Genomic DNA, 26,730 nt, shown 5'->3' with positions numbered 1-26,730 from the left:
GAGGAATCTTAAAGGCACATTTCTACGTTAAAGAAGCCAGCCTGAAAAGGCTACATACTGTATGATTCCAACCGTATGATATTCTGAAAACGGCAAAACTATGGAGACAGTAAAAAGATCACTGACGTGTTGGGCTCATCCTCTTCCTGATGCTTTGGAGAAAGTATATTTTCTGTTTCTGTTTTTTTTCTCATTCTTAAAGACTGAGGCACTCCCCAAATTTCAGTCCCAGCCCCCCCCTTCTCCACATTCTCCCTGACAGTTCTCATTCACTCCTGATTTCTTTTAATCATTCAACATCATGAATCAAATACCGATTATGTGCCAGATACTTGATTAGATCCTGGTGACAGAGAGAGATGAATGAGTCACGAGGCCTGCCTTCAAGGAAGGAGATGGATACAATTTCAATACAACCTGGAGAGTAGAAGGAAGCCCTGGGTGAGGTAAGGACACATATAAATGATCAAAGAAGGCTGCCTGGAGGAGGGGATGCCCAAGCTAATTGCCGCCAGGTACACCAGCAGTAAGCCAGATAAATGAGGCAGGAAGAACATTCTGGCAGAAGAAATAAAATGAGAAAAATGCATGGAGACAAGGGACATACAAAATCTGTGCTGAAAAAGTCCAGCCATTGTTAATATAACAAGAAAGGTTTGTGTGACATTGCTGTAACCTGGCGGCCAAGGAGAGTGGACTGGAATGCACACGTGTGAACAATGACAACTTCACCAGACTAGTCAGTAGTGATGTCAGTTGAGTGAACATGTGTCCTGTGTGGCCACTGCATTCAAAATGAGCAAATAGAGCAACGAGTCTGCATCAAATTATGTGTTAAGCTTGAACCTTCCTCCAGGGAAACTATTCGGATGATTCAGTGGGTTTTGGGGACGATGCAATGACTGCAGCGCAAATAAAACTGCGACATGTGCTTCAAAGATGGTTGAGAATCTGTTGAAAAAAGTGATCCACGTTCTGGAAGGCCTGTGACAAGTAGAACACCTGAGAGTGTTGAACGTGTACCAGCAATGATCAGTGAGGGGGGAAGAAGCTGAGCTGTGTGTGATTTTGACACAATATCTGGGCATGAAACATGTGGCAAAATTTGTTCTGTGACTTTTGCTACCAGAGCACAAGGAACATGGCGCTGCAGCTGCGAGTGACTTGATTCAAACCACTACCGACAAACCAGATTTCCTCGAGAAGGTCAAAACCGGAGGTGGGTGGTGGCTCTAAGGCTCTGATCTGGCTACGAAGGCCCAGTCGTCCCAGTGGAACTTGCCTGGTTTTCCAGAACTGAAGATGGCGTGGCGAAGGCGTGGCAACATCGAAGCAAGATTAAGACCAAGTTAACTGTGGTTTTTGGTTGGGGAGCTGTTGTCCATCACAAGTACACCCCTCCAGGCAAACAATTAGTGAGGAGCACTAACTACCTCAATGTTCTTCGTTGGTTGCAACATGACAAAAATGGCTGCAGCTATGGGCAACTGGTGACTGGCAGCTTCGTCACCACAACACGCCGGCTCATGCATCACGTCTCCTGCAGAGGTTTTGGCAAAACATTAAATCACCCACGTGACTCAGACCCGCCTACAGCCCAGATTTGGTGCCCTGTGACTTCTGGCTTTTCTCAAAACTAAAATCACCTTTGAAAGGGAAGAGATTTCAGACCATCCATGAGATTCAGGGAAAGATGACGGGGCAGCTGATGGTGACTGGGAGAACTGTGTGAGGTCCCTACTTTGGAGGGGACTGAGGTGTCCAAGTCCTATGTACAATGTTTCCTTGTATCTTCTTCAGTTAATGTGTCTGTTTTTCATATTACCTGGCTGGATGCCTTCTGGACATTTGGGGGGAATCAGGAGAAGGATACAAGGGACGAAGCAGAAGAGACCCTCAGGCTGGCCCTGCAGGATTGTGGAGGCCTTGCAGGCTGTACTTGGGAGACCAAATGGGGGAAAGACAAGTAACCTTTCTAAGCTGGACTTTCAGAGACATTTCTCTGCAGTGGGAACGGGTTGTGTGTCGGGGCAGGGGGTGCAGGCTTCAGTTTAGGAGGAGGGCTGTGGGGCTTTGCAGCAAACCAGGTGAGAGGTGACGGAGGCTGCGCTAGGGCAGTGCAAGGGGATGGAGTGCCAGCATAGATTAGCAGAAAACAGAGAGATTTGGGAATGAGAAAATAAGTCAGATGACGGGGTATGGATGGAGGCCAGGAGGGGCGGGACTGGGCTGCGCTGCTGAGGTCAGGCACCATAGAAGGAGAGAGGTTCGGAAAGAAGGGAAGTGTCAGCTTTGGACACAGTGTGCCCTTCTGGGCTGTTGACTTCCAGATTAATACCTTCCTCTCTGACCTCCACTCTGAATTCTGAACTAGAATTTCCAGGGTAAAGCATTTCCCTGTCTAGCCACCTGTTATCTCCAGCACTACACAATCCCCCAAACGTGTTCCTCACCCACCTCTCTGTTACAGACATCACCGTGAAGCCCAGGGGGCCTCACTGACTCCTTGTGCCAAGTCACCCAAGCCGTGTTGATTCCACCCCATAGCGCCCTTTGTGTCTGAGGCTCCTGGGTCTCCCCTTTCTGCCAGCGCCCTCACGGTGTCTCACCGTCTCCTCTTGCTTCTTGTCCTTTCCATTCCAATCCTTCCTATTCTCTGTTTGTCACTCCCTCACTCAAAACTTTCAGGGCTCTGCGCTGCCTACTGATAAGTGCAAGCTTGTCTGGCTCTCAAGGTCCGCACAGTCCAGCACCGACTTACTTCTTGCTCTCACTTTTCACAGCTTCCCTGCAGATGCCCTTCTGTGCTAATTACTTACCATTGCCTCGAGCCACTGTGCATTGTACATCCAGACCACAGGCTGTCCTGCAGACTGAAGTGCACCCCCCACCTCCGTCTGTCAGAGCACACCCATTCCTCTCCACACGCCTGATGAAATGCTTCCTCTCCAAACATCACATTTCCCCCTTAACTGCCTGCCTTATCTCTCTGAACAAGCAGTAGGCACCTTGTGGGCAGCTTATAATTATTGCAGGGTGAGTTGGTGTTGAACCGAATTGGCTAAAAAAAACATTCCTCCGACTGAGAGCCTACTGTGGCTTCCTGTTGCTGAACACTGCAGAAGCCTGCTCCTGTGGCTCCCCAGGTTTCATCTTAGGTATCTAACCTTGCGCTCCCACTGTTTCCCCAAGTACGTCCCACGCTCAACTTCAACTCTGTGCTAGAAGTGTGAAAGATTTAACAGGGAATAAAATACATCTTCCTTGCCTTCCCTTTCCTTACTACTAGAAGGATGGGCTGTGCATACTAACAGCTAATATAATGTTAGTAGTCTAATTTTGTTCATATTGGTAACCTGGGTAGTCATAAATGCTTCCCCAGACTCCCTTGCAGCTAGAGTGGCCATGTGACAGAATTCTTCCCAGTGAGATGTGCATGGAAGTCCTGGGTGGGGCTTCAGGAAAAACTTGCTGGAGAGGGCCAACCCAGCTGGCACATGCCCTTTTGTTTTACCATCCTTCTCAGCGTGGAATGCGGACCCGCTGCCAGGAGGTGTGGCAGCCAGTGTTGGAACCTGGAATGATAGCCTCATTCTCTGAAGACAGAGCAGAAAGCTGGATGGGCTCAGGGCCCCTGCTGGCCTTGCGAAACCGGGATCCAACCAGGGACTGCCCACGCCCAGCTTCTGGTGACATCATGAACCCACTGCAGCTGGGTTTCTGTTACATGCAATACTGACTGGTAGGGTGAGATGTGTAAAATTTATATAACTTGAGAATTCCCAGCAGTGAAGAATGGTCCCAAAGTGAAATCGCACTGTGTCATGCCTTAATATGTGATGAGCTTTTGATTGTGAGGGATTGTGTAATGTATGGAAACAGTACAGAGAGCCAGGTCTGTGGCCCAGGTCGGTTGAGAACGCCACTCCTATTTTCTAAGGAACCTCACCTGGAGAAAGCTGTGGAAAGAGATGAATGACTTAATGGGCTGGGAAAAATGCCAGAAACGTCATTCAAGGACTACGTGACTTCCCTGCTGATAGGTGGTGACACTTCTTTGTGGATGGGCCGATCAAGACCAAGCTGTTTTTACCCAATGACGATCAAAGATGCTCAGATTAGGTAGAGGGAAAACCCAGGGGTTCAAATGCAGAGGTTAGAACAGATGTCAGTCTGTGGCGTCATAAGATCCGTGTCATCCTTACCGAACTTCCCTAGGAACCACGGCTTCCCCGGGGGGCACGTGGTCCCCCGGGGAGCACAGGCAACATGCGGAGGTCCCCAGCACTAAATAGCCAATAGCACTAGTGGTGCTTGCGCTGAGAAAGTTGTTCTCTTTCCAGTTCTATCCTTTTACGTTGTACATTCCTGGAAGAGTAGTTGTGAGCATTTGTGCACATTTCAAAAAAGTGTCATTTTCCCACCCATGGCCTTGTTTCTCTTTTTTTAATAAAGGTTTTATTTATTTAGTTTGAGACAGAGAGGATGGGAGAGAGAGAGAGAAACATCAATGTGTGGTTGCCTCTCTTGTGCCCCCTACTGGGGACATGGCCCGCAACCCAGGCATGTGCCCTGACTGGGAATCGAACCTGTGACCCTTTGGTTCACAGACCAGTGTTCAGTCCACTGAGCCACACCAGCCAGGGCTCATTTCTCCTCTTTTAAGCAACTGTTCTTACTAGCTTCTTGTGTAATTTTTTTCAGATAGGTTTTATGCATTTACAAACAAATTCATACAACCTCTTTTAAAAAATTAATAGAAACATGCTCTACACAGTTTCTTCAGACCTTGCATCTTTTACTTTACAGACTAGTGAGTTCCATGTAGTCAGTCCATGCAGAGCCGCCTCACCCTCCTCCATTGTACAGTTTACCTGGTCCCCTACAGATGGGCTTCCCTGGTTCCAACCACTTCCTGTTATAAGAATTGTTGCAGAAAATATCCTTGTATCTCTTATCATTTTGAATATTAATCTGTGCACCCGGCAAATCATTCTCCAGGCCCGTGCTGGGCAGCGGGGATCCAGGAGTGAACACCATGGACTTTGCACCGAGGAGTCCCCATAAGATAAAACCCTGGAAGCAGGTCAGGCTTCAGTCCTTCCAGAAACTCTCACTTTGCTGGGGAAGTCTCAACGTTAGTGCCAGACGTTCTTAACACCTCTCTCCACCTCTTGGTAATCTCTTTAAGATAGACTGTTAGTTTCTGAGTTAGAATCTTTTGCAGGCCACAGAGCCTAGCTAGAGTTTAGTAACAACGTTTGGTTTTTATTGGATTTATTTTTACGTAGCAAGTGATACATGCTGTTCCATCTATTGTAGCATCAAAATACGAGGTTTCCATTCAAAGTATGGAATGGGAAGCTTCTTTTCAAGATAATTTAAGTTAAACGAAAAAGTGAGTCTCCCTGGCTGACGTGGTTCAGTGGATGGGGTGCTGGCCTGCAAACCCCAACATCGCAGGTCGGGGCACATGCCTGCGTTCTGGGCTGGGTCCCTGGTTGGGGGTGGTTGGGGCCATGCCGGAGGCAGCTGATCAGTCATCAACCTGGTTTCCCTCCCTCTTTTTCTCCCTTCCTTCCCCTCCCTCTAAAAATAAATAAATAAAATCTGAAGGGAAAAAATGTGAGTCAATTTAAGGAATGTTAAGTAAATAATAACACAGAAGGAATTTGCAGGTGGAAAAAACCCGGGAGGCGATATTCAAATGGCTGAGTAGGAAACTGCTGATGTAAACAAAGCCAGGAGAGAGAGGAGGCCCTTTATCCTGCAGCCGATCTTTAGTTTTGTATCTTCGTCGGTCTCCCGTGGAAGGGTCTGGCCTCTCTCTCTATTTCTTTCCAGGCAGCTTATTTGTTTGTCATTTATTATTTTTATTTGCTCGATAATTCCGGTGCTTAGATTGCATTGAGTTTTGGGTCCTGAGAAGGATTTTTTTTAATGAACTGTTATCAGGAAATATTCTCTCAGAAAATCTCTTTCTCTTGAATTCCCCAGATGCTCCAGCTTCTTTGTCATTGCTGGCTCTGGAGAGACTTGGGGCCACCTCTGCCAGGAGCCTTTGGGCAGCAACCTTCGTCAGATTTGCATAGTCTGGCTGAGGCTTGCTCCGTGATTCTCTGAAAATGTAACATGATGAAACAGCAAGCCCAAATAGGCCTTCAAGGAGATTTCAAAGCCAGAACCTACTGAACAACCCTTACCACCACCAGTGGGCCCGGGATTAGTGCACAGCTCGTTAGCTAAAGACAATGAGCTCGGTGGTGGGATGTATAAGTGCGTTTCTTACATGGGTTCTTTATGCCAAGTAGGTGGTAATAAGCTGTTAGTACTGCTTGTCAGCTGTGGTCAGAGGTCAGGGGTGCCTCGAGGCCACAGGCAGAAAAAACTGGTGGTCGTATGTAAGAGGGGCCCCAGATCCACTGGAGGGGAACCCCCGGGGGCGGGGGCAGGCAGAGCTACAGGCGCCAAAGATGCCTCTGGGCGCTTGGATGTGAGAGACAAAAAAGGCCATCCATTAGCAGTTAAATCTTCAAGTTTTGAAATCTGATGGCGTTTAACTGTGAGTCAGCTGTTAAGGACCTACCATGTACCAGGCACCGATTTAAGAATTTTTTTTAAAGATTTTATTTATTTTTAGAGAGAAGGGAAGGAAGGGAGAAAGAGGGAGAGAAACATTGATGTGTGAGAGAGGTATCGATCCGCTGCCTCTGGCACGCCCCCAACTGGAGACTTAGCCGGCAACCCAGGCAAGTGCTCTGTGAATCAAATCGTGACCTTTTGGTTCACAGGCTGGCACTCAGTCAGTCCACTGAGCCACACCGTCCAGAGCTTAAGAATTTTTCGAGTACAAACTCAGTGGTTCTCAAACTGTTTGGCTTACTCTTAAAATTTTGGGGGGACCCCCAAAGAGCTTTTGTTTCTGTGGATTATATCTGGCGGTGTGATGTTTAACGGGGGAGAGACATCCTGACTTGTAGCATTTGCCTATTCCCATGGTGTAAAAACTTCTGCTGTGGTCAATGACATCATAAAGTGTGAAGTGGGAAGAGAGATGCACAGTTAACTCTCCCAAGCTGGTGCAAGCTGGCTCCATCCAGTACACTGTTGGAGAATTTATCCATATTTAAGGTACAGAAGTTAAAACTGAGAAAATTAAAAAATACACACTCATTAGACTAATAACAAACCCATTACATGTTAGTATAAACAACAATCTTTGTGAAAATAACCATATTTCCCAAAATAAAAAAATATTTAGTTAAAAAAGATGACTTTTTAGGCCCTAGCTCAGTTGGTTGGAATGTTGTCCTGAAATGCCAAGGTTGCAGGTTCAATCCCCAGTCAAGGCATATACAAAAAGCAACCAATGAATGCATAAAAAAGTGGAACAATGAATCACTAATTCTCTCTCTCATTTCCTCTAAAATCAATACATTAAAAAATGTTTTGAAGTGATTTTTAAACATATATGTTTGCAACTCCCTTTAATGTCTAGTTTAATTAAAGACAGCTGGATTCATACATCTTCTGCATTCAGTCTCTGAGTAACACTGTAGAGCAATAAAGGTAAGTAATGTCTTACCGTTACCAGGAAAATAGACGCCCAGAAAGTGTCCCGGGGACGTCTAGGGGTCCCTGCACCACACGTTGAGAATTGCTTTACTAATGAATTGCTTTACTAATGCATTTAATTTTCCAAACAGCCTAAAGAGGTCAGTTTCTAATTATCCTGATTTTCCAGTTGGGAAACTGAGGCACAGAGAAATTGAGTATCTTACTCAAGGGCAGTTAGCTGGAAAGTGGCAGTCGGAATTCCAAGTCACTTTATTGAGATGGGGACTGAGTTGGTCACCGTCACTTACTAGATGTGTGATCTTGGGGGAAGTCAGCCTCTCTGAGCTTGAGTTACTGTCATGTGATTAACCCATGGCCATCCCCTAGTCTGGGTTAGACTTGACTTCCTTTGTGATGGGCTTCGTACCTGGGTACCCTTAGCACTGGCTCTCTTTTCCTGCCCACTGAGTACTGTGTACCCCATGCTACTGTGGCACTGTTCAGGTGTTCCCTTTGGACTGTGCACTCCGTGAGGGCAGACGCCATGGCTGCCACAATTACCATCATCTCCCTGGGGTCCGCAACAGGTGCTGGAAAACCTTTGCTGAAGAAAGAAAGGAATTACATAAATACGGATGGCAGGATGCTGTCCGTCCTACTCCGAATTCTCTGTGGCTCCAGGAAGGGAGGGAAGGACAAGGACAGTGGTGGCGAAGGGGACTGTGGTGCACTTGTGTCCACTTGTCCAAGCCTGTCACATCATCATAATCACAGAATTAATCACAGACTAAGAAAAGCCTCCTCCTGAATTCTGCAAAGCGTGCCGATCATCTTTCTGCCCGGAGTCACTTCTACCCAGCGTGCCTGCCCCTTGGCCCGGAGACATTCAGTTCAGCAGTCCCTCCAGATATCCTTTATCCTTCTAGAAAGTTCTGCACCACCCCCTGTGCTGCTGAGGGGTAGGATGGGGGAGCTCTCTGCTTTTCTTCCTTTGTATCCTGGGCTTGGTGTGTTATCAGCAGCTTCCCTACCCTTTTCTAGAAGAGTTAAACCTTTGTATCTCATCACCTCTAGAAGGGAGCAAGCGTGAATGAAAGGAGTTGTTCTCGCCCTGGTGCCCCACACCACTGGGCACCTAACTAATGGCTGCACTTCCGAGGCTGGAGACCCTGGGGAGAAAGCGGCCTGGCAGGTGGGGAGAGGCAGATGGAGGCCCTCTCCGCCGGCTGGGGCCGCTCAGCTTCCTCTTTCGCTATCTGTACGGTCGTTTCCAGCGGTGACCTTCTAGGATTCTCAGAAGCCCCCAAGGAGAAGTGTGATTGCGGGGGAGGGAAGGAGGCAGCGCAGAGGCGATCAGCCAGGATTCTCTGCCTGGAAGGTCATGAGGCTGAGCTCCGGCACCAGAAACCTTTAACAAGATGCAAAAAGGAACTGAGAAAACAGCCAGGAGCCGGCTCAGCCTGGAGTTCCTGGAATTCTGCTTTGTGTGTGAGCTTCCAGCGGCAGCCACAGCACTGTGGATATAACAGGAGATGAGAATGGGAAGTGAGAGGGTGGGCGGAGATGGGATAGACGGGCCTGATGGCTCTCCCAGGCACTGCCAGCCCTGCAAGCTGGCTCCAGGTTTCCTCTGGGAGCTGACCTGGGTCTACCCGGGACCTCACCCACCAGGGGGGGCGGCTGCCTGCCCATTGAAAGAGAGGCCCGCCAGATCACTGCGCCAGGTCCTCTTCCCATGCAAGCTCTTTACCTACCTGGTCTAGAGCAGGCAACCAAATGGAGGCTGTTATCTCCAGAAGGCCATCTTTAAAACATGACCCTTACCCAGGAAGGAACACATGGCCCCACACCCATTTTTAGGATTTGGTAGTTGTCATCCTGGAGGGCACTGGGGCCTGGCCTGGGCCACAGGACTGATGGATTTCAGTTTGGGGGTGGGGGTGGGGGAGGAGGAGAGAGTGGGAAAAGCAGTGCAGTATGGGTGGGGGGGGGGGTTCTTAAGGACTAGGTGCATATTGGGATCAGAACGGTGCCCCGAGGTTGCAGACAAACTCAGGGACCCCTTTTCCTCCCTCCACCCAACATTAGTGTGGGTGATCTTGCTAAAAATAGAAATCAAGTGCAGCCTTGGTGTGTTCTTGTCTTCTCATGCGGCACTACAAGGGTCATTCATGTGTCTGTCTCCCACCCAACCTGTGAGCTCCTCGAGAACAGAGGGCTGGGGTGTACTCCCCTCTGTATCCCTGAGTCCTGCACTGGGTCTGGCGCACAGGGAGGGGCCAATAAGCATCACATGAATGAGTGAATGAATGAATGGGGAATGAAGCGGTAAATGTGGAGACTAGTCAGGCCTGGGGTATTGCTGAGAGGAGGCAATGCAGCCAGAGGAGCTAAAGGCAAAAGCAGATTGGGGAGGGGAGTGGGTGCACCGTCATGTTGCTGCTTGGTTTTAAGGGCTTAGAGCAGCCACCTCCTCCTCCCTCCCTGCCCCTCCCCAACAGCTGCCCTGGTCTCTAAACACTCAGATAAGGTGATTAATCTATCCATTCAACAAATATTTGGTGAGCGCCTGCCGTGACAAGCCCTGGGTTTTGAATAATTGGTAAGGAGACAGACCTACACGTCGCCTGCCTCAGGGAGCTCCCAGTTGAGTGCCAATAAATAGGTAATTATAATGAGCTGTGACAAGTTCTGTGACCTGGTAGGCCTCATAGAGCTGGGGCAACTGTATAATTTGGTATCGTAATTGAGATGCTTTTGAGAGTTAAAGTGATAGTTGCCGGTTGAGTTTTCCAGGAAGCAGATTCTGAGAATGAGATTTGCTTGCAGAAAAAATCATGAGGATCGACACCTGTGGAAAGGAAGGGACAGAAGCCAGACTGGGCGGAGGGAGAGGTTGAGGTGTGACTCTGTCTCAGTGAAGGGCCTCCCTCAGCCCCACAGGGGGGCCCAGGCCTGAGCTGGCCCTTCGGCCTGGTCTCCAGCCGGGCAAGGGGGCCTGCCTCTCCTACCACCGTGGTGATCCCTCCTTGGCTACTGGCTGCCTCTGGGAGGAGGTGTGACCTTGGGGGAGGCTGTTTTCTTCAGTCCCCAAAGAGGGCTGACAGCTGAAGGCGTCTTCCGGCAGCGTTCCTGACAGCTGGGGATCTGGGCGGTGCCCCACAGCAGGTGCCACAGGGGCCCTGATAACAGCCATGGACAGACCATCGGCGTAAACCAGGCTGTCCCAGGTGCCCACAGCCGCAGCACCTGCTGGGTCTTTCGGCTGGAACCCTGGGCCAGTGCAGGGTGCAGAGGGCTCCGGGGCACAGGAACGAGCTCAGGGCCAGTTCAGCCGCAACCTTCCCATCGACTGCTCTCCCCCCATTTCCTTTGCTTTTTAGGACTCTGTGTGGCTTTCACGTGCATTGCTTCGTTCACTTGCATGTTTATACTGTCCTTGAACTTGCAGTGAGATGGGTGTACCTATTCCTCTTAACCCCACATCCAAAATATCAGGGAGTCCTCTCACTGTTACCTCCAGAACAGAGCCCCAAATGTTCCTTTCACGGCACTCACGACCTCCACCCCGGTGCACACCACCACCGCCGCTCTCCTAACTGCTGCCGCGGAGTTGGTTGTGAACCAGAGTGGCCCACGGCGTGAAAATGGGTGACAGTACGGACGACAAGGAAAAGGACAACAAAAAGAGAGAACACGGGAAGAGCCCCAGGTGGAGCACACGCACTAAAAGTTTTCGGGGAGGTCAAGTGTGATGTGAAAAGGATCAGCACGTGACCTCAGTGTTGAGGACATTCTGTCTTAGGAATAAACGGAGGGGCGGGCGGCACGGTGGGTAGTGGCGCGGTCCCTGAGGCCAGACTGTGTGAAGGCCAGCTTCTTGGTTTCTGTCTTAGTCCCCTTGTCTGTAAAACCGGGTGGTGGTAACAGAACTGTTGTAGAGGGTTGTTAGGAGAAGTAATAAGTCACATGGGGAAGACATGTAGGTCAGTGCTGGGGGCACACGGGAAGTGCTCTTCCAGGGCGGGCCAGTGGCATTTGGGGCTGCCGTCTTGGTCCATGTTCGTCCTGGCAGATGTGGCTGTCGGTGCCCCTTCCAGTCCTTGTCTTCTTTCTGTTCCTGCATTGAACGTTCTCGGCGCCACTCCCACAGGAAGTCATGTATCCATTCGACAAATATGTATTGAGTGCCTACTCGTGGACCGCGCACCGATCTCTTGTTTTATTCTTCTACATCCCACAAGTCCCTGAGCTGGTGAACAGGCTGCCCTGGGCGTGCTTTTGCTGCTCAGTGGGAAAGGAGGCCCTTTGCAGCCCGGAACCTGCTCTCTCCTGTGGCTGCGTTCACCACATGGTTTTGACCTTGGCCGTGGCCTTATGCACTCCTGGCCTCTGCCTCCTCTTCTTGGATGTCCTTCCCAGTCACAGTAAGGCCCTGGAAAGAATGGGGGAGACATAAACCAGATAGAGCAGGGGGCAGAGCGAGGGGAAGAAGGGAGTGAGGCCAAGTGAGACGAGCGGGGATGGCAGGGAAGAAGGGCGAGAGGATGCTGATGCTGAGTGAACACCTTCGATGCCTTCATTCACATAATTGCCCCACGAGGTCAGTACTGTTATCATCCCCATTTCAAAGGGGCAGGAGTCTAAGGCAAAGATGGCTCATGAAACTCACCCAAAGCCTTCTGGCTCATGAATGGCAGAGCTGAAATTCAAACTCAAAGGTACCCTGGAAGGAGAAGGGTGCAGAAGTCCCAAAGGGTCCCTGGCCAGTGTGGCTCAGGTGGTCATAGACCTACGGGTGTCAGGTTTGATTCCTGGTCAGGGCACATACCCAGGCTGCAGGGTGGTCCCTGGTTGGGGTGCGTGCAGGAAGGCAACCGGGGGATGTTTCTCTCTCATGTCTCTCCCTCTCTCTCTCCCCCTCCTTCTTCTCTTCCTCTCTCTTTGAAAGCAGCGAATAAACAAGTCCCAAAGGGGCATTCTGAGGGCAAGTGCCCGGCATACACCCGGTAGGCAAGGAACAGTGTTGAATGGATGGTGGTGCGGGGGGTAGGGGCTGGAGGCTACACTCTGGCTCTTCATAGATCCCTGGTGTCTGTTGGCACCGCCAGTGAAGCATCTGATCTCCCACCCAGCGATTCCCCAGCCACCTTGGCCAGAGGGAGACCTACACTCACCAGTTCCGCGTCCGCTCTGCCTCCACCATTTGTGTGAAGAGGAGATGGTTGTTGTGTGGGCACAGCTTGACATCGGCCACTTCCTGCCCCTTCGACCAGAGATGAGGAGGCATTTAGGCTTGCTTTCCTCCATCGCAACACAGGAGCAGTAGGTTCGGTGTCGTGGGGTCATGGTGAAGATGAAACCGCGCAGAAGCAGAGCCCTGCAGGGCAGGGAGGCGAGAAGCGGACGGTTGTTACTACGGCCCCTGGTCACCAGCTCTACCGCTCCCTGCTCGGCCTCACTCGGACCCCGTAGCAGCTGGGCAGGCACTGCAGAACCTCCCTCTCTGTTTCACAGATGAGCAAACAGAAGCCCAAGGGGTCAGAGAGGAGGAGGAGGCCCTGCCCAGCTATGTAGGGGGGCCCCTGAGGGTGTCGGGAAGAGGGGACCCCCTCCAGGTCCTGGCACTCAGGGCAGCCAGCCCGTTCGCCCCTCCTCCCTCAGCCTCAGGGCCCGTCAGGTGTGGCTGGGATCTGTTGGCCCATGTCTGGTCCCCATGTCCCCTTCCAGCAGCAGCAGCCTGACCTCGTCCACTTGGAAAAAAAACAGGAAGCTGGGTTTTGCCAGGAATCGGAACACGCCCTTCCTCAGCCCTGGGTTGCGAGGACACCACTGTGGTGGGGGGCTCTTGGGGCAGGACATGGGGCAGGGTGTGGGTAGGGGCTCTGCAGGCCAAGCCACGGTGGCCTGGGCCTCCCTGCCTTGCCGAGGCGTTCGGCTTTCTAGGCTGGGTCTGCTCTGGCCTGGCCTTGCTGAGCCCCTCAGGGGCGAAAGGACTCAGCCCGGCGGGGAGTCTGGACAAGGGACCCCTGGCCTTCCTCCTCTGTGAGGGGACCAAATCCTGGGGCACCAGGGCCATATAAGACTTTTGCTTTTGTGGACCTTTTCCTCCATAAAAAAAATATTAAAAAGTATATTATACAGCTGCACTGATACAAAGATGAAGGTAAACCAAGCTGGATTCATGATTATATACCCATTTTTATTTTATTCAGTTTCTCTTTTGATTAGAAAAAAAAATAAAATGAAAACATGGTCATGGGCCTCTAGAATATTCCTAGGGCTTTCCTGCCCCACAGAAGCTGTGCCCCCCACCCCCTGGCCACCTCTCACAGGGACTGGCGCTCAGCCAGGATAGGTGAAAGGTGACTAGCCCAGGAATAAACCTCGCCTGGCCTTAGCCTCCCTGTTTGTGGAATGAAGCATCTGACTTTTTATGCTCTTTCGAGATGATCCTGTAAAAAGTATTTAGCCCAGAGCCTGTCCTGCAGGGCCCCTATTGTTTTCATAGCCCAAGGGGGACCACAGTCACTGTGAGGTACCAAGCGCAGGGTTTGAGGACCCTCTCAGGGCTCCTACATCCTTTTTTATATTTAATCTTCACTCAAGGATATGTGTTTTGATTTAGAGAGAGAGGAAGGAAGAGAGAGAGAACAAAACATTGATGTGAGAGAGAAACATGATTAGTTGCCTCCCATTCTGTATGTGCCCTGACTAGGGATTGAACCCACAACCTAAGTATGTGCCTTGACCTGAATTCGGGCCCGCAAACATTTTGGTGTACGGAACAACACTTCAACTGAGCCACCAGCCAGGGCGGGTTCCTACATCTTTAACTTTTCCTCTTCTCTTGGACCCTTAGCGTCAGACCGAAGGCAACAATAAACTGATGAATCGTTCGGGTCCGGCCCACAAACTACTTTCACCCCACCACCTTCTCATTCCCCTAAGGACTGTCTTATGTGGTTATTCACCCTGTTTGCTTTGCGAGGATACTGACCATCAGAGAGGCTGGGTACCTTGTCCAAGGTCACACAGCTCACAGGAACAGAGCTGAGATAAGAGTTTAGATCTGACACCCCGTAAGTGCAGCAGGTCTCTAGCTGTCCCCACAGGGGTCCCGGAGGTCTCCGTGCCCTGCTGGGTGTCCTGTACCCTGTGCTCCTGCTCCTCTTCACTGGCCATTGCCGTCTCAGCCGCACGGGCACCTCCTGGGTGCAGAGCTCAGGGAAGAAGGTGGCTTAGGAGAATGGCCATATTTTATGTCAGAGTTTAGAGTCATCTTTAATTTGAAACTTTTTACTGGCAAATAATTTACTCTCTTTAAATACACATAATCTCACAAGTAGAAATATACTGAAAAGCTGGTACTCATGTTAGATTCCAGGGAAGAAGACGGAGGTCCTGGAGGAAGAAGTCCACGCCCACAAATATCATTTAAACACAAAAAGTAACTCCTATGGAATGTCCAGAAAACTCTTTTTAAACACCTTGAAGGAGGCACTGAATATCCAGCTGGCAGGGATGGGTTGGGCTAAGGTTGTTATTTTTGTCATGTTTCTGATTAAAATCTCCCAGCTCCTCTGGCTGAATTACGTACGCCATGTTAGGCTGTTGTTATTTTGGTATTTCCTAAAACTCTGAGCTTTAGGGGCTGAATAACAAATGGGCTCCTCGGCCCTGCACTCTGTGGGCTGGTGGCCTGAGATGTCACTGGTCTAGCGTCTCCTTTGCCAGAGGAGGAGAGTGGTATGGGTGGGTGGGGTGGGTCACCCAGCTGGTAGATGCTGAGACTGACAGTGAGTCCTCTTGCTGGTCTTTTAATGACCCAAATCTAATCCTGTCACTGCTCTGCCCGAAATGCTCAGGGGCCATCTCCAGCTCTCCTAGTAGAGGGGGAGGCTGGGCAGCCTCCCCAGGCCCAGCAGGGTAAGGCTCCTGCCTGCTGGAACCAGGATGATTTGTTTTCCAGCTCTCACTTGCTCACTTCCCATCACTCTGGTCGAAGCCGGTCCTGCTGCCCGTTACTCCCCACCCCAGCCTGCTGTTGGCCCCCTTCACAGCCCTCTGCATCTGGAGAGACTCATTTATTCACACGCACAGAAGTTTGAGTGGAGTCTTTGAACAGAGCCCTGCTCTGCTGCAAACTCCACAAGGGCGGGACCTGTCCCGCCCTGCTCACCACTCTGCACCCAGCATCCGGCTCAGCGCCCAGCCCGTGAGAGGCACCCAGGAAATACTTGCTGAAGCCTTGGTTGCATTGAAGCGTACAGTAGTAATCCATAATAATGATTTCAACAAACATTTGCTGGAAGACAGGCTTAGGGGTCTCAGAGACTGGGGTTTGTGTTCCATTTCAGATTTGTCATCTTCCAAGTGCAGATGATAACTGCACCTGGGTCGCTAGGCAACTGGAGGAAAGGAGGCAGTGCACAGAAACGGCTGGCAGGGCATAGAAACGGCTGGCGGGGCAGAGCACACACTCCTCAGATCCAAGCTGCTAGGATGAGGATTCCCTCTTGTGACCCTGATGGGCGAGGGTGAGGGCCCAGGCCCCACTGCACAAGGTCCCACGGCTTTGTCTCCGTAAGGGGTGGATACTCATTGCCACCAGCACAGCGATTCCATCCCTTGTCATCTCGTCTGACCTAGAATGGTGTTTACTGTCCTGAATGCGACTGTAGGTTGGAATCTAAGGGGACTTTTAAAAAAAGTCCTAATGATATGTAAATTCAGCCCCAGAGATTCTAATGCAACTGATCTGGGGTGTGTGGCCTGGACATCAGGACTTTTTTAATTATTATTTTGTTATTTTTAAGTCCTCCTCAAAGGACATGCTTATTGATTTTAGAGAAAGAATAGAGGGTGGAGGAGAGAGAGAGAGAGAATGATGTGAGGGAAAGAACATTGACTGGTTGCCTCCAGAACACACCCTGACCTGGGCCCAAACTTGCAACCTAGGCATGTTCCCTGACCAGGAGTCGAACCTGCAACCTTTCGGTGTACAGGACGACGCTCCACCCAACAGAGCCATCCCTCCAGGGCTGGACAGCTGGACTCTTAAATGGCCCCAGGTGATTCTGCAGTGCAGCCAAGGGTGAGTACTACTTCAGCCGTCATTACTTCAGGGGCTTCCCGACTTCTCCCCACTTTCTTCTCACCTACCTTAAATCCACTTGACAAAGCACAAGGAAGACAAGCGACTCAAAATGCAAAGGACGACTGAACGGAGACATGGCTGAATCTCTTTCGCACACAAGCTCCATCAGTCAGCCTTCCTAGCAGGAAGGGGTTAGAGAAGAGGGGCTGGGGCCCAGGAGTGGGGGAGGGAAAGGGAGGTAGGATCTGGGGTCTGGAGACCCGTGTCCTCACCTCAGCTTTGCCACCGTAAATGTGGACGACCCCCGCTCTCCCCAACCTGGGTCTCAGTTGCACATAGGCAGCTTCCCGGGACTCTAGCTTGCCCTGCTGTCTGAAATCTACTTAACACCATCGAGTTATAATAAAGCTTAATTCCCAGAAGATATCACTGCACTTTTGAAGTTATGCAACAACTCTTAGTAAATTTATGAGGTGCTGACAAGTGGAGGTTATGGGGGATCAGCTTTTCATTGCAAAGACGAGAATTTTCTATAGTCAGCTGGAGGCTCATCCGGAGTTGCGTGTTGGCTGAGAGTAAAAATGCTTCCCCTTTTTGGCAGGTCACTGTGGAGTCACTGTAAGAACTTTTTTATAGACGTTGTTTAAAGGGAATCCTATTCTTGTTCCTGCGGTCACCAGTTAATTGACAAGATTTTTATAGTTTTTGGAAGAGAGAAAATGGAAATTCCAAGGAAATGACAGGAGTCGTTTCAAGCGCATTTAATGAGACACGGGAATGAGTAGGGCTGAGGTAGGGCAATATCCTGGAACCAGCCTGAAGGGTGGACCCAGGAAGACATCCCTGGGCCACACTCTTGGCTTTCAGACTTTCTCCCTGGGTCAGGGCTGAGGGCCTCCCAGCTACGAAGCCCAGTCAGGTCATGGTGGTTGCACAAATCCCAGCCATCTAGAGCCAGCCCAGTCAGGCCCAAGTCCAACTCTTGAATGTTAGAACTTGGACATTTGAGGTCAAACTCTGTTGGACATAGAAGGAAAAGGGTATTTGGAAAAGGACCGACTTTTTCCAGAAACACTCTGGCACACAGCCCCTAACCCCCAGTTCAGGGATGGGGGCACGTCCAAAGCAAGGTGACCTCGCAAAGACTCCTCAGATGTACTGGGGAAACCTTCTAGATGAAATCCACTCGATCACCCCCAAAATACGCCTTGGCTGAGTCTCCCTGGACCTCGAACTGGGTTGGGTGCTCAGATCAGATTCGGGGTAAGCAGACTGGACATCAAACCTGCATACTTTCTGCGAGGGAGTGGAGCAATTCTAGGTTCTGGGCACTATGAATTCAGACTGGGGGTTGAGAGGGTGCAGAAGACCTGCCCCTGTTCTGAGGGGTTCACAGTCCAGAGGGGAGACAGACAACAGACCTGGCTAGACTACCCTGCCACCCTGGGGCTGGACTCCACCTGGACAGACCCCAGCTCTTGGTTCCACTCATAATGATCCTTGAGTACCCATATCCCACTGGCTGCCTGATGGGCTATCTGGTCGACCCAGACTCCAAATAATAATTTATCTTGATTATTGAGTTTTTTGGCAACTACTGAAGTTTTACTTGGGAGGCAAATGCCTAACTCATCAAACCCTGATTGAGACAGACCTCTGACTTGTGGCCACACAGATACAAGGAGCTGCAGGCTAGAGGGGCGAGTGCTTGGAACACAGCCCTGTGGGAGTTTACAGGGACATTTGAGCACTGGTGGGGGCAGTGTTTACCAAAGTGCTCTGTGAAACATCACTCCTATGAGGTGCTCCTCCAAAAATAAAAGATTTTGCGGGCAACTGTGCTTGAGAAACAGTGCATACTCCACCTTCCCCTTTAGATATGTCTGATGGACGTGAACAACACATCGAAGGCTCTGAGACACCTGCGTGAGAAAAACAGTACTTCTCTGGCCCATCATCTGTGGCTACTTCTGGGTCAGCTCAGGCAAGTCATCACAGCTTCTTAAAGTGAAATGACAAGGCCCTTATCTCAGCATCTCTGGGGAGTGCTTGTCAGAAACACACAGCCCCAGCCCTGCTCCAGGCTTTTTGCATCAGTCTCTGGACCCACGACACAGGACTCTGCTTCAAACAAGGTCCAAGTTCCTTGTGATTCATGTTCAAGCTGAGAACTCCAGATGAATCGACTCAGACCTTGGCTTTTCCTCAGAATATAAAAATGAAGACCTACACTTGACCAAAACATTAGTCACAAAGAAACCTAGACACTGCCCAATGGATGCTATGACACCAGAATTACCATAATAAGAAAACCAGGCAAAGACATCACAAGAAGAGAAAACACAAACCAATATACAGATGTAATGAATAGAGACACAAAAATCCTCAACAAAATACTAGCATATCAAATCAAAAGGATTATATATCATGACCAGGTAAGACTTGTCCCAGAACTGCAAGGTTGGATTAGCATTTAAAATCAATGAATATAGTATACTATATCAACAGAACAAAAGACAAAGACCACATGATTATCTCAATACATCTGGAAGAAGCAATCGACAAAATCCAACATCCCTTTATGCTAAAAACACTCAAACTAGGGATAGTAAAGAAATTCCTCGACTTGATTACAGGCAACTTTAACCAAAGTTAACACACTTAAGGGGGACAGAGTTAATGATTTTCCCTCTAAGATCAGGAATAAGCAAAACAAGCAGGTCTGCCCTTGTTATTTCTACTCAACATTGTCCCAAGCCAAGAGCAGAGAGGTAACTGCTAGGGGCAGGGAGAGGCCGAGATGGGTAGTTGCTGTTCACTGGGCATCAAGTTTCAGATACACGAGATGAGGAAGTTCTAGAGCCCTGCTGTGCAACACGGTGACTATGGCTGACAAGACTGTGTTGTGCACTTTATAAAATATTTTCAGAGGGTAGGTCTCATGGTAACTTGTTTTTTTTGTTTTTTTTTTTTACTACCAAAACCAAAACCAAAAAAAGGACATGAAGAAACCTTTTGCGGAGATGGAAATATTCATGACTTTGATTGTGGTGATAGTTTCAGAGGTTATGTAAATGTACAAGTTCATCTAATTGTATACATTCAGTATCTGCAGTTTTTCTGTATTAATTATATCAATCCATTTTGTGTGTCAGTTCTTTGTCAGATTTGTTTATACATATTTTGTTCCAGTCTGAGGATTGCTATAATTTTCTTAATGGCATATTTTGATGAGCAGAAGTTTTTAATTTTTTCCTTTTGAGAAGTTTTAACTTTTTGTGAAGTCCAGTGTATTGATCTCTTCAAAATAGTTATTGCTTTTTAGGATCTCTTTAAGATAACTTTGTCCACCCCCAGGTCCCAAAGATATTCTCTTGTTTTTGTCTAGAAGCTTTATGGTTTTAGCTTTTGATTAATGTCTATGATGCATCTCAAATCAACTTTGTGAATGGTGTGAGGGATGAAAGTTTATTTTTTTTCCGTATGGGTATGCAGTGGTTTTAGCACCATTCATTGATGAGACTTTCCTTTTTCCATTGCATTGCTTTGGTGGCATTATAAAAAAAAATCAAATGACTGTTTAATTGTGGGTCTGTTTCTGGGTCCTCTATTCTATTCTATTGATCTATTTGTTTCTCCTTTTTAAAATATATTTTATGGATTACACTATTACAGTTGTCCCATTTCCCCCCTTTACTCCACTCTGCCCTGCACACCCCCTCCCACCCTCATACCCCTCCCTTTAGTTCCTGTCCATGTGTCATACATACAAGTCCTTTTGCTTCTCCATTTCCTACACTATTCTTAACCCCCCTGTCTATTTTCTACCCACCATTTATGCTACTTATTTCCTGTACCTTTTCTCCCTTTCATTCCACTGCTGATAACCCTCCATGTGATTTCTGTGATTCTGTCCCTGTTCTAGTTGTTTGCTTTGTTTTTGTTTTTTTTAGGTTCAGTTGTTAATAGTTGGGGATTTGTTGTCATTTGCTGTTCATATTTTTCATCTTCTTTTTCTTAGGTAAGTCCCTTTAACATTTCATATAATAAGGGCTTGGTGATGATGAACTCCTTTATTTTGACCTTATCTGGGAAGCACTTTATCTGCCCTTCCGTTCTAAGTGATAGCTTTGCTGGATAGTGTCATCTTGGATGTAGGTCCTTGCCCTTCAAGATTTTGAATACTTCTTTCCAGCCCCTTCTTGTCTGTAAGGTTTCTTTTGAGAAATCAGCTGATAGTCTAATGGACACTCCTTTGTAGGTAACTGTCTTCTTTTGTCTTGCTCCTTTTAAGATTATCTCCTTATCTTTCATCTTGGGTAATATAATAATGATGTGCCTTGGTGTGTGCTTCCTTGGGTCCAACTTCTTTGGGACTCTCCAAGCTTCCTGGACTTCCTAGAAGTCTATTTCCTTTGTCAGATTGGGGAAGTTCTCCATTATTTTTTCAAGTAAGTTTTCAATTTCTTGCTATTCCTCTTCTCCTTCTGGTACCCATATAATTTGGTTGTTGGAATGTTTAAAGTTGTCCTGGAGGTTCCTAAGCCTCTCCTCATTTTTTCGAATTCTTGTTTCTTCATTCTGTTCTGGTTGACTGTTTACTTCTTCCTTCTGGTCCAAACCGTAGATTTGAATCCCAGTTTCCTTCCTGTCACTGGTGGGTCCCTGTACATTTTCCTTTATTTCACTTTTCATGTCTTTCACTTCTTCCTCTTCTTTGTGACCATACTCAACCAATTCTGTGAGCATCCTGATTACCAGTGTTTTGAACTGTGCATCTGAAAGGTTGGCTAGCTCTTTGTAGCTTGGTTGTATTTTTTCCGGCACTTTCATCTGTTCTTTCATTTGGGCCTTTTTTTTTTTTTGTCTTGAAGCACCTGTTATGCAGTAAGGGGTGGAGCTTTAGGTATTCGCCAGGGCAGGGCTACCCATGTGGCTGTGTTGTGACACTGTGTGTGTGGGGAGGGGTCGGAGAGGGAATAACACCGCTTGCTCCACTCTCTGCTGACTTTCAGTCACTTCCCCCTCTTCCCACAAGCAAATTGGGCCTTTCTGGTGCTGATTCCCAGGTGGGTGGGTTTGTGTACATTCTAGGACCCTGTGGGTCTCTCCAAAAAACTCTTCTGTTTTCAGTCAGAGGCTTTGAGCCTTTATTTTCCTGTGCTGGAACCCTGGGTTGTGGGTCTGTGTTACTCCCCAGTTGTTCCTCCTGGTTTATCTATACTCAAATGTGGGACCACCTGGTTTGCCAACTGCCACCTTGACTCAAGTTCTCTATGCCTGGCTGCCCATCTCTGCCCCTCCTACCAGTCTGGATGAATGTTTCTTCTTTTTTAAAAAAAAATTTATTTATTTATCTTTAGAGGGGAAGGGAAGGAGAAAGGGAGAGAAATATCAATGTACGGTTGCCTCTCATGTATTCCCTGCTGGGAACTGGCCTGCAACCCAGGCATGTGCCCTGACTGGGAATTGAACTGTGATTGATTCGCAGGCCCACGCTCAATCCACTGAGCTACACCAGCCAGGCGAATGTTTCCTCTTTAACTCCTTGGTTGTTGGACTTCCATACAGTTTAATTTTCAGTCAATTCTGGTTGTTTTTGTTTTGTTGCTGTCCTTCTTTTGGTTGTGCAAGGAGGCGCAGGGTATCTGCCTACGCTTCCCTCTTGGCTGGAAGTGTTTGTCCTTTTGATAGTGACCCAATGTCTTGATTGCTATAGCCTTATAAGAAGTCATGAAATCAGTTGAGGTAAATTCTCCAATTTTGTTCTTTCTCAAGATGATTTGGATGTTCTAGGTCCTTTGCATTTTCATAAAATTGTAGAATCAACATGCCAATTTCTACAAAGGCATCTGCTGGCATTATGGTTGAAACTGAGTTGCATCTAAAGATCATTTTGGAGAGAACTGACATCTCAGCAATGTGGAGTCTTCCAAGCCATGAACATACCTCTCTATTTCCCTAGGTCTTCTTGAATTTCTCTCAGCAATATTTTGTAGTCTTCAGTATAGAGATTTTACACATACTTTGTGAATGTTTCCTAAGTATTTCACATTTCTTAATGCTACCGCAAATGGCATTCTTTTTCAAATTTTATTTTTTTATTGCTGGCAGCAGAGCTGAATGCCAGAACAGTGACAGGAGAATGCTAGAACAGTGACAGCCCATCAGGAGACCCTACGTGTGGGGAAGCGAGGATGTGGGAGGTGCCATTTATTTACAGGCAATTGCAGAGAGTCAGGAGGGTCAAATATCCCATGGCCATGTGATGGGAAGGAGCTAATCTGGAAAACAGACGTTTTTCCTCTGTTCTGTTCCTGAGAAGGGACATCCTTCCCCAACATTCTCCCAGGAAGGGAAGGCGGGGCAGTGCCAAGAGGCCTTGGGCAAGCGCTCCTGTGACCCTCCTCTTCAGCCTCCAGGACTGTGTCATTCAACCAGTGGTCTTGGATCAGTGGGTCCCTCTGTGGACAGTATGCTGGCCTCAGTGGTGTAGGTGGCAAATTCTGCTCTCTGTGAAAGAAGCTGCCATAGCCTCTGGTCCTTAGTTGGCTTAGCCAGCAGGACGGAGAAGGAGGCTGAAACACCTAGGATTTACTCTGCTAAAAGCTTCACGGCCAAACCCCGGGGCTGGCTGGCTGCTCTTCCTTACTGACCGCCACCTTCAGTGGTTTTCCAGCCATGTTTCACCCTGTTGCCCCACCCAGTGATAGAGTCAGCTGCCCACACCTCTCACAAGGGCCAAAACTTCCGACTCATGCTCTGAGGAGAGATTCTCAAGAAGTAGAAAACTGGACAAGTCTGAACACCACCCATCCTGGGTCCATCCCTATTTCATCAGGAAGAATGTGTGTGGTGGGAATGGGAGGAGGAATGGGAGGAGGAAGGCTGGGAGCTCCTGTGAGGCAACTGGGCTGTGTGTGGGCGGCGGGGGGGGGACAGCCCCACGGGGCACTGCCATCCCTCTCTACTTCCCATGGTGATCCCACAGTCCCTTCAAAGAAAGATGTACCCACTATGCTTTCAGATAATGCTACTTGCTGTAATAAGTAAACCTCCAAACATACTGGGTTTATTTTTTTCTCCTCCAGGTACCAGTTCATAGCAGCTAGTCCCGGTCTGCAGGTGGCTTTCCTCCATGCAGCCATTGAGAGACGAGGTGTTTTGCCTTTGAGGCTCTAGCATCCCCTGGTCTAACCGTCATCCTCGGCACACGCATCTAGTAGGAGAGGAAAGAAATGTGTCGGAAAGCATAACCACTGCTCAAAACCCTTGGCGTAGAAGCGGCACATGCATTTTGCTCACAGTCCATTGGCGAAAACCTGTCATGGGGCCACACTCAGATGCAAGGGAGCTTGGGAAATATGGCTCCCTTGATTCCCAGTGACAACTGGACCCTAGAGGGGAGAGCTTGGGTTTTCTGTCCCTGCCACTGATTCCTGCTGGGTTTAACCAGTTCTGTGACCAGGTGGGATGGGACCCAACCTGGTTTCTCCGGGTTTCCTCTGTCTCTGAAGTCGCTCTCCACTCCACTCAGCCACCCCTGCTTTCTGGATACTTGCCGAAATGTGACCTCCTCCAAGAAACTTTTTCAGAGACCTTAATGGCCATGCTGAGGTCTTCCATGCTCTGGGCGCCTGGTTTGCTGTAAAGACGAGCCAGGGCCATGTTCCGGAGCAGGTCTTCCCCTCTCTCATCTCTGCTCACAGCGTTTGTAATACCTTCGACTGAGCCAAGACTTCCCACAGTCAACCTGAGCCTTCAGATACACACGCTGGGAGAGGGGCAGGATTTTCACACCCTGCGGAGCCTTCTACAGGGGAGGGGAGGGGAGGAGAGCGAGGGGGCCCTGGGCTGAGTAGAGAAGAGGGGCAGCTGTAGAAAAGGAGGGCTATGTGTCTGACACAGATTTTCTGATGTCCCAGCTATATTTTTTTGATCAGATGTTGAGTATCTTTGGCTTTTTTCCAAACAAAATGAGCCTAATCAAATGGTGTCCATTTATGATGTGCCTAGCATCGGTAAGCACATTTTAGGAGCATTACCTTTAAAAATTTTTTTAATTTTATATTTATTTATTTTCAGAGAGAGAGAGAGAGAGGAAAGCTGGGCGAGGATGAGGGGAGAGATTTGTTGTTCCATTTATTTATGCATTCATTGATTTATTCTTATATGTGCCCTGACCAGGGATTGAACTCACAGCCTTGGCATATCAGGACAATGCTCTAACCAACTGAGCGACCCAGCCAGGGCCATGAGCAGTATTTGATCAATCTTCCCTAATCAGATAGGGGCTTTTACTTGATCTCCACTTGGCCGATGAGGAAAGTTAGCCTCAGAAATGAACTTCCCCAAGGTCACCTAACTAATGAGTAGAAGAGCTTGGGTTTGACTCTGGATTTTCAACTTCAGAGTCTTCTGATTCCCCCGTCCCTGCATCTCCCTCTTCCCTGGGACACCAGTGAGGCAGAGACATTTAATGCTGGCAGAGCAGGCATGTGCTCCTCCAGCCTCCCTTGTAGTCACGTTGGGGCCCTGGGACAAACTCTGATCAATGAACGAAAGCGGCGCGTATCATTTCTGGACCAAAGCATCTGAGTGCTGGAGGCCAGCCCCCTTGTTCTCTCTCGTCCTTTAGTGGAGACTGTAAATGGAGGAGCCTCTAGAAGGCAGTGGCCTGGATCCCTGGGTCATGGCACAAAGGACAGCTGACCTGCAACAGCAGCTTTGTGTGAGTGAGAACCACACCTCTGTTGGGTTAGGCCACTGAGATTTGGAAACTCATTCGTTACCGCAGCAGACGACATACACTAATAACACACCGGAAGAGAGTAGCGCGTGTAGCACTGTCTCACCAGTTACTTCCTGAGAAGGTTGTGTCCCTCAGACCCTCGGCTTTGTGAACTGCACAGCCCCCCAGTGTGAGGATGGCTGCCCAAGGGCAAGCCGCCAGACGGGAGGGTACCGAGGGTCGCCCTGAGCGCCCTGAGCCGTGGTTCTTCCTCTGCCAGGCAGCAGGCTTCTCCCTGCTGCTGGCTTCCAAAGCTGCTCGACTTCGGCACAAGCCCTCTGTCCCCACCCCCAGCAGACAGCTTCCAGAAGCCAAGGCCCAGACGCCACTGGCCCTTATCCAGGTGCTGGCCAAAGTGCCTGGAAGTCTCCCGGAGCCTCACATTGTCTTTCAGATGTGTCCCTGGGGACGCAGAGCTCTTGCAATCCAGGAAATCACCGAAACCCTGCACCCGTCTCTGCTCCCCCGGCCTCTGGCAGCCGCTGCTCCACTTCCTGGTTCTGTGAATTCGACCACTCCGGGTACCTCGTGTGAGTGGGTTCGGGCAGTGTTTGCCCTTTTATCTTTGACTTCTTTTGCACAGCACAGTGTCCTCAAAGTTCATCCATATTGTAGTATGTGTCAGAATTTCCTTCCTTTTTAGGGAATAATATTCCAGTGTATTTGAGGTCTATCAGGAAAAATCCAACCGTTGTTAATGTCATGAGGACCTGGCAGCCGAGGAGAGTGGACTGGAATGCGGGTGCGTGAACCATGGTGACTTCACTGTACTAGTCCGTGGGGGTGGGAGGCACTGTGGAATTAGCATGTGCACTGTGTGGTCATCACATTCAAAATGAGCAGCATTATTTACAATAGCCGAGTGCTGGAAACAGCCTAAGTGCCCATCAATAAATGATTGGATCGAAAAACTATGGTACGATGGAATCCTAAGCAGCAGAAAGAAAGAAAGAGCTCCTACCTTTTGCAACAGCATGGATCGAACTGGAGAGCATTATGCTGAGTGAAATAAACCAGTTGATGGAAAAGAAATACCATGTGGTCTCACCCAAAGGAGGAAGCTAGTGAACAAAAACAAATGAATGAGCACAATAGAACCAGAGGCATGGAAACACGGAAGAGTCTGACAGTGACCAGAGGGGGGGGTGGTGGAGGAGGGGGATAATAGTGGAAAGAAGGGGAAGGGACTAGTCAGAGAACCTGCATGAATGACCCATGGACATGGACAACAGGGTGGAGACTGACTGTGGGAGTCAGGGGTGGACTGGGTGGAGGAAGAGCA

The sequence above is a fragment of the Sturnira hondurensis genome, unplaced genomic scaffold, assembly GCF_014824575.4.
Source record: "Sturnira hondurensis isolate 20B ecotype Veracruz unplaced genomic scaffold, ASM1482457v3 Scaffold0001221, whole genome shotgun sequence".
Lineage (NCBI taxonomy): Eukaryota > Metazoa > Chordata > Mammalia > Chiroptera > Phyllostomidae > Sturnira > Sturnira hondurensis.
The sequence above is the reverse complement of the archived record's forward strand: the minus strand, read 5'-3'. Positions refer to the sequence as shown.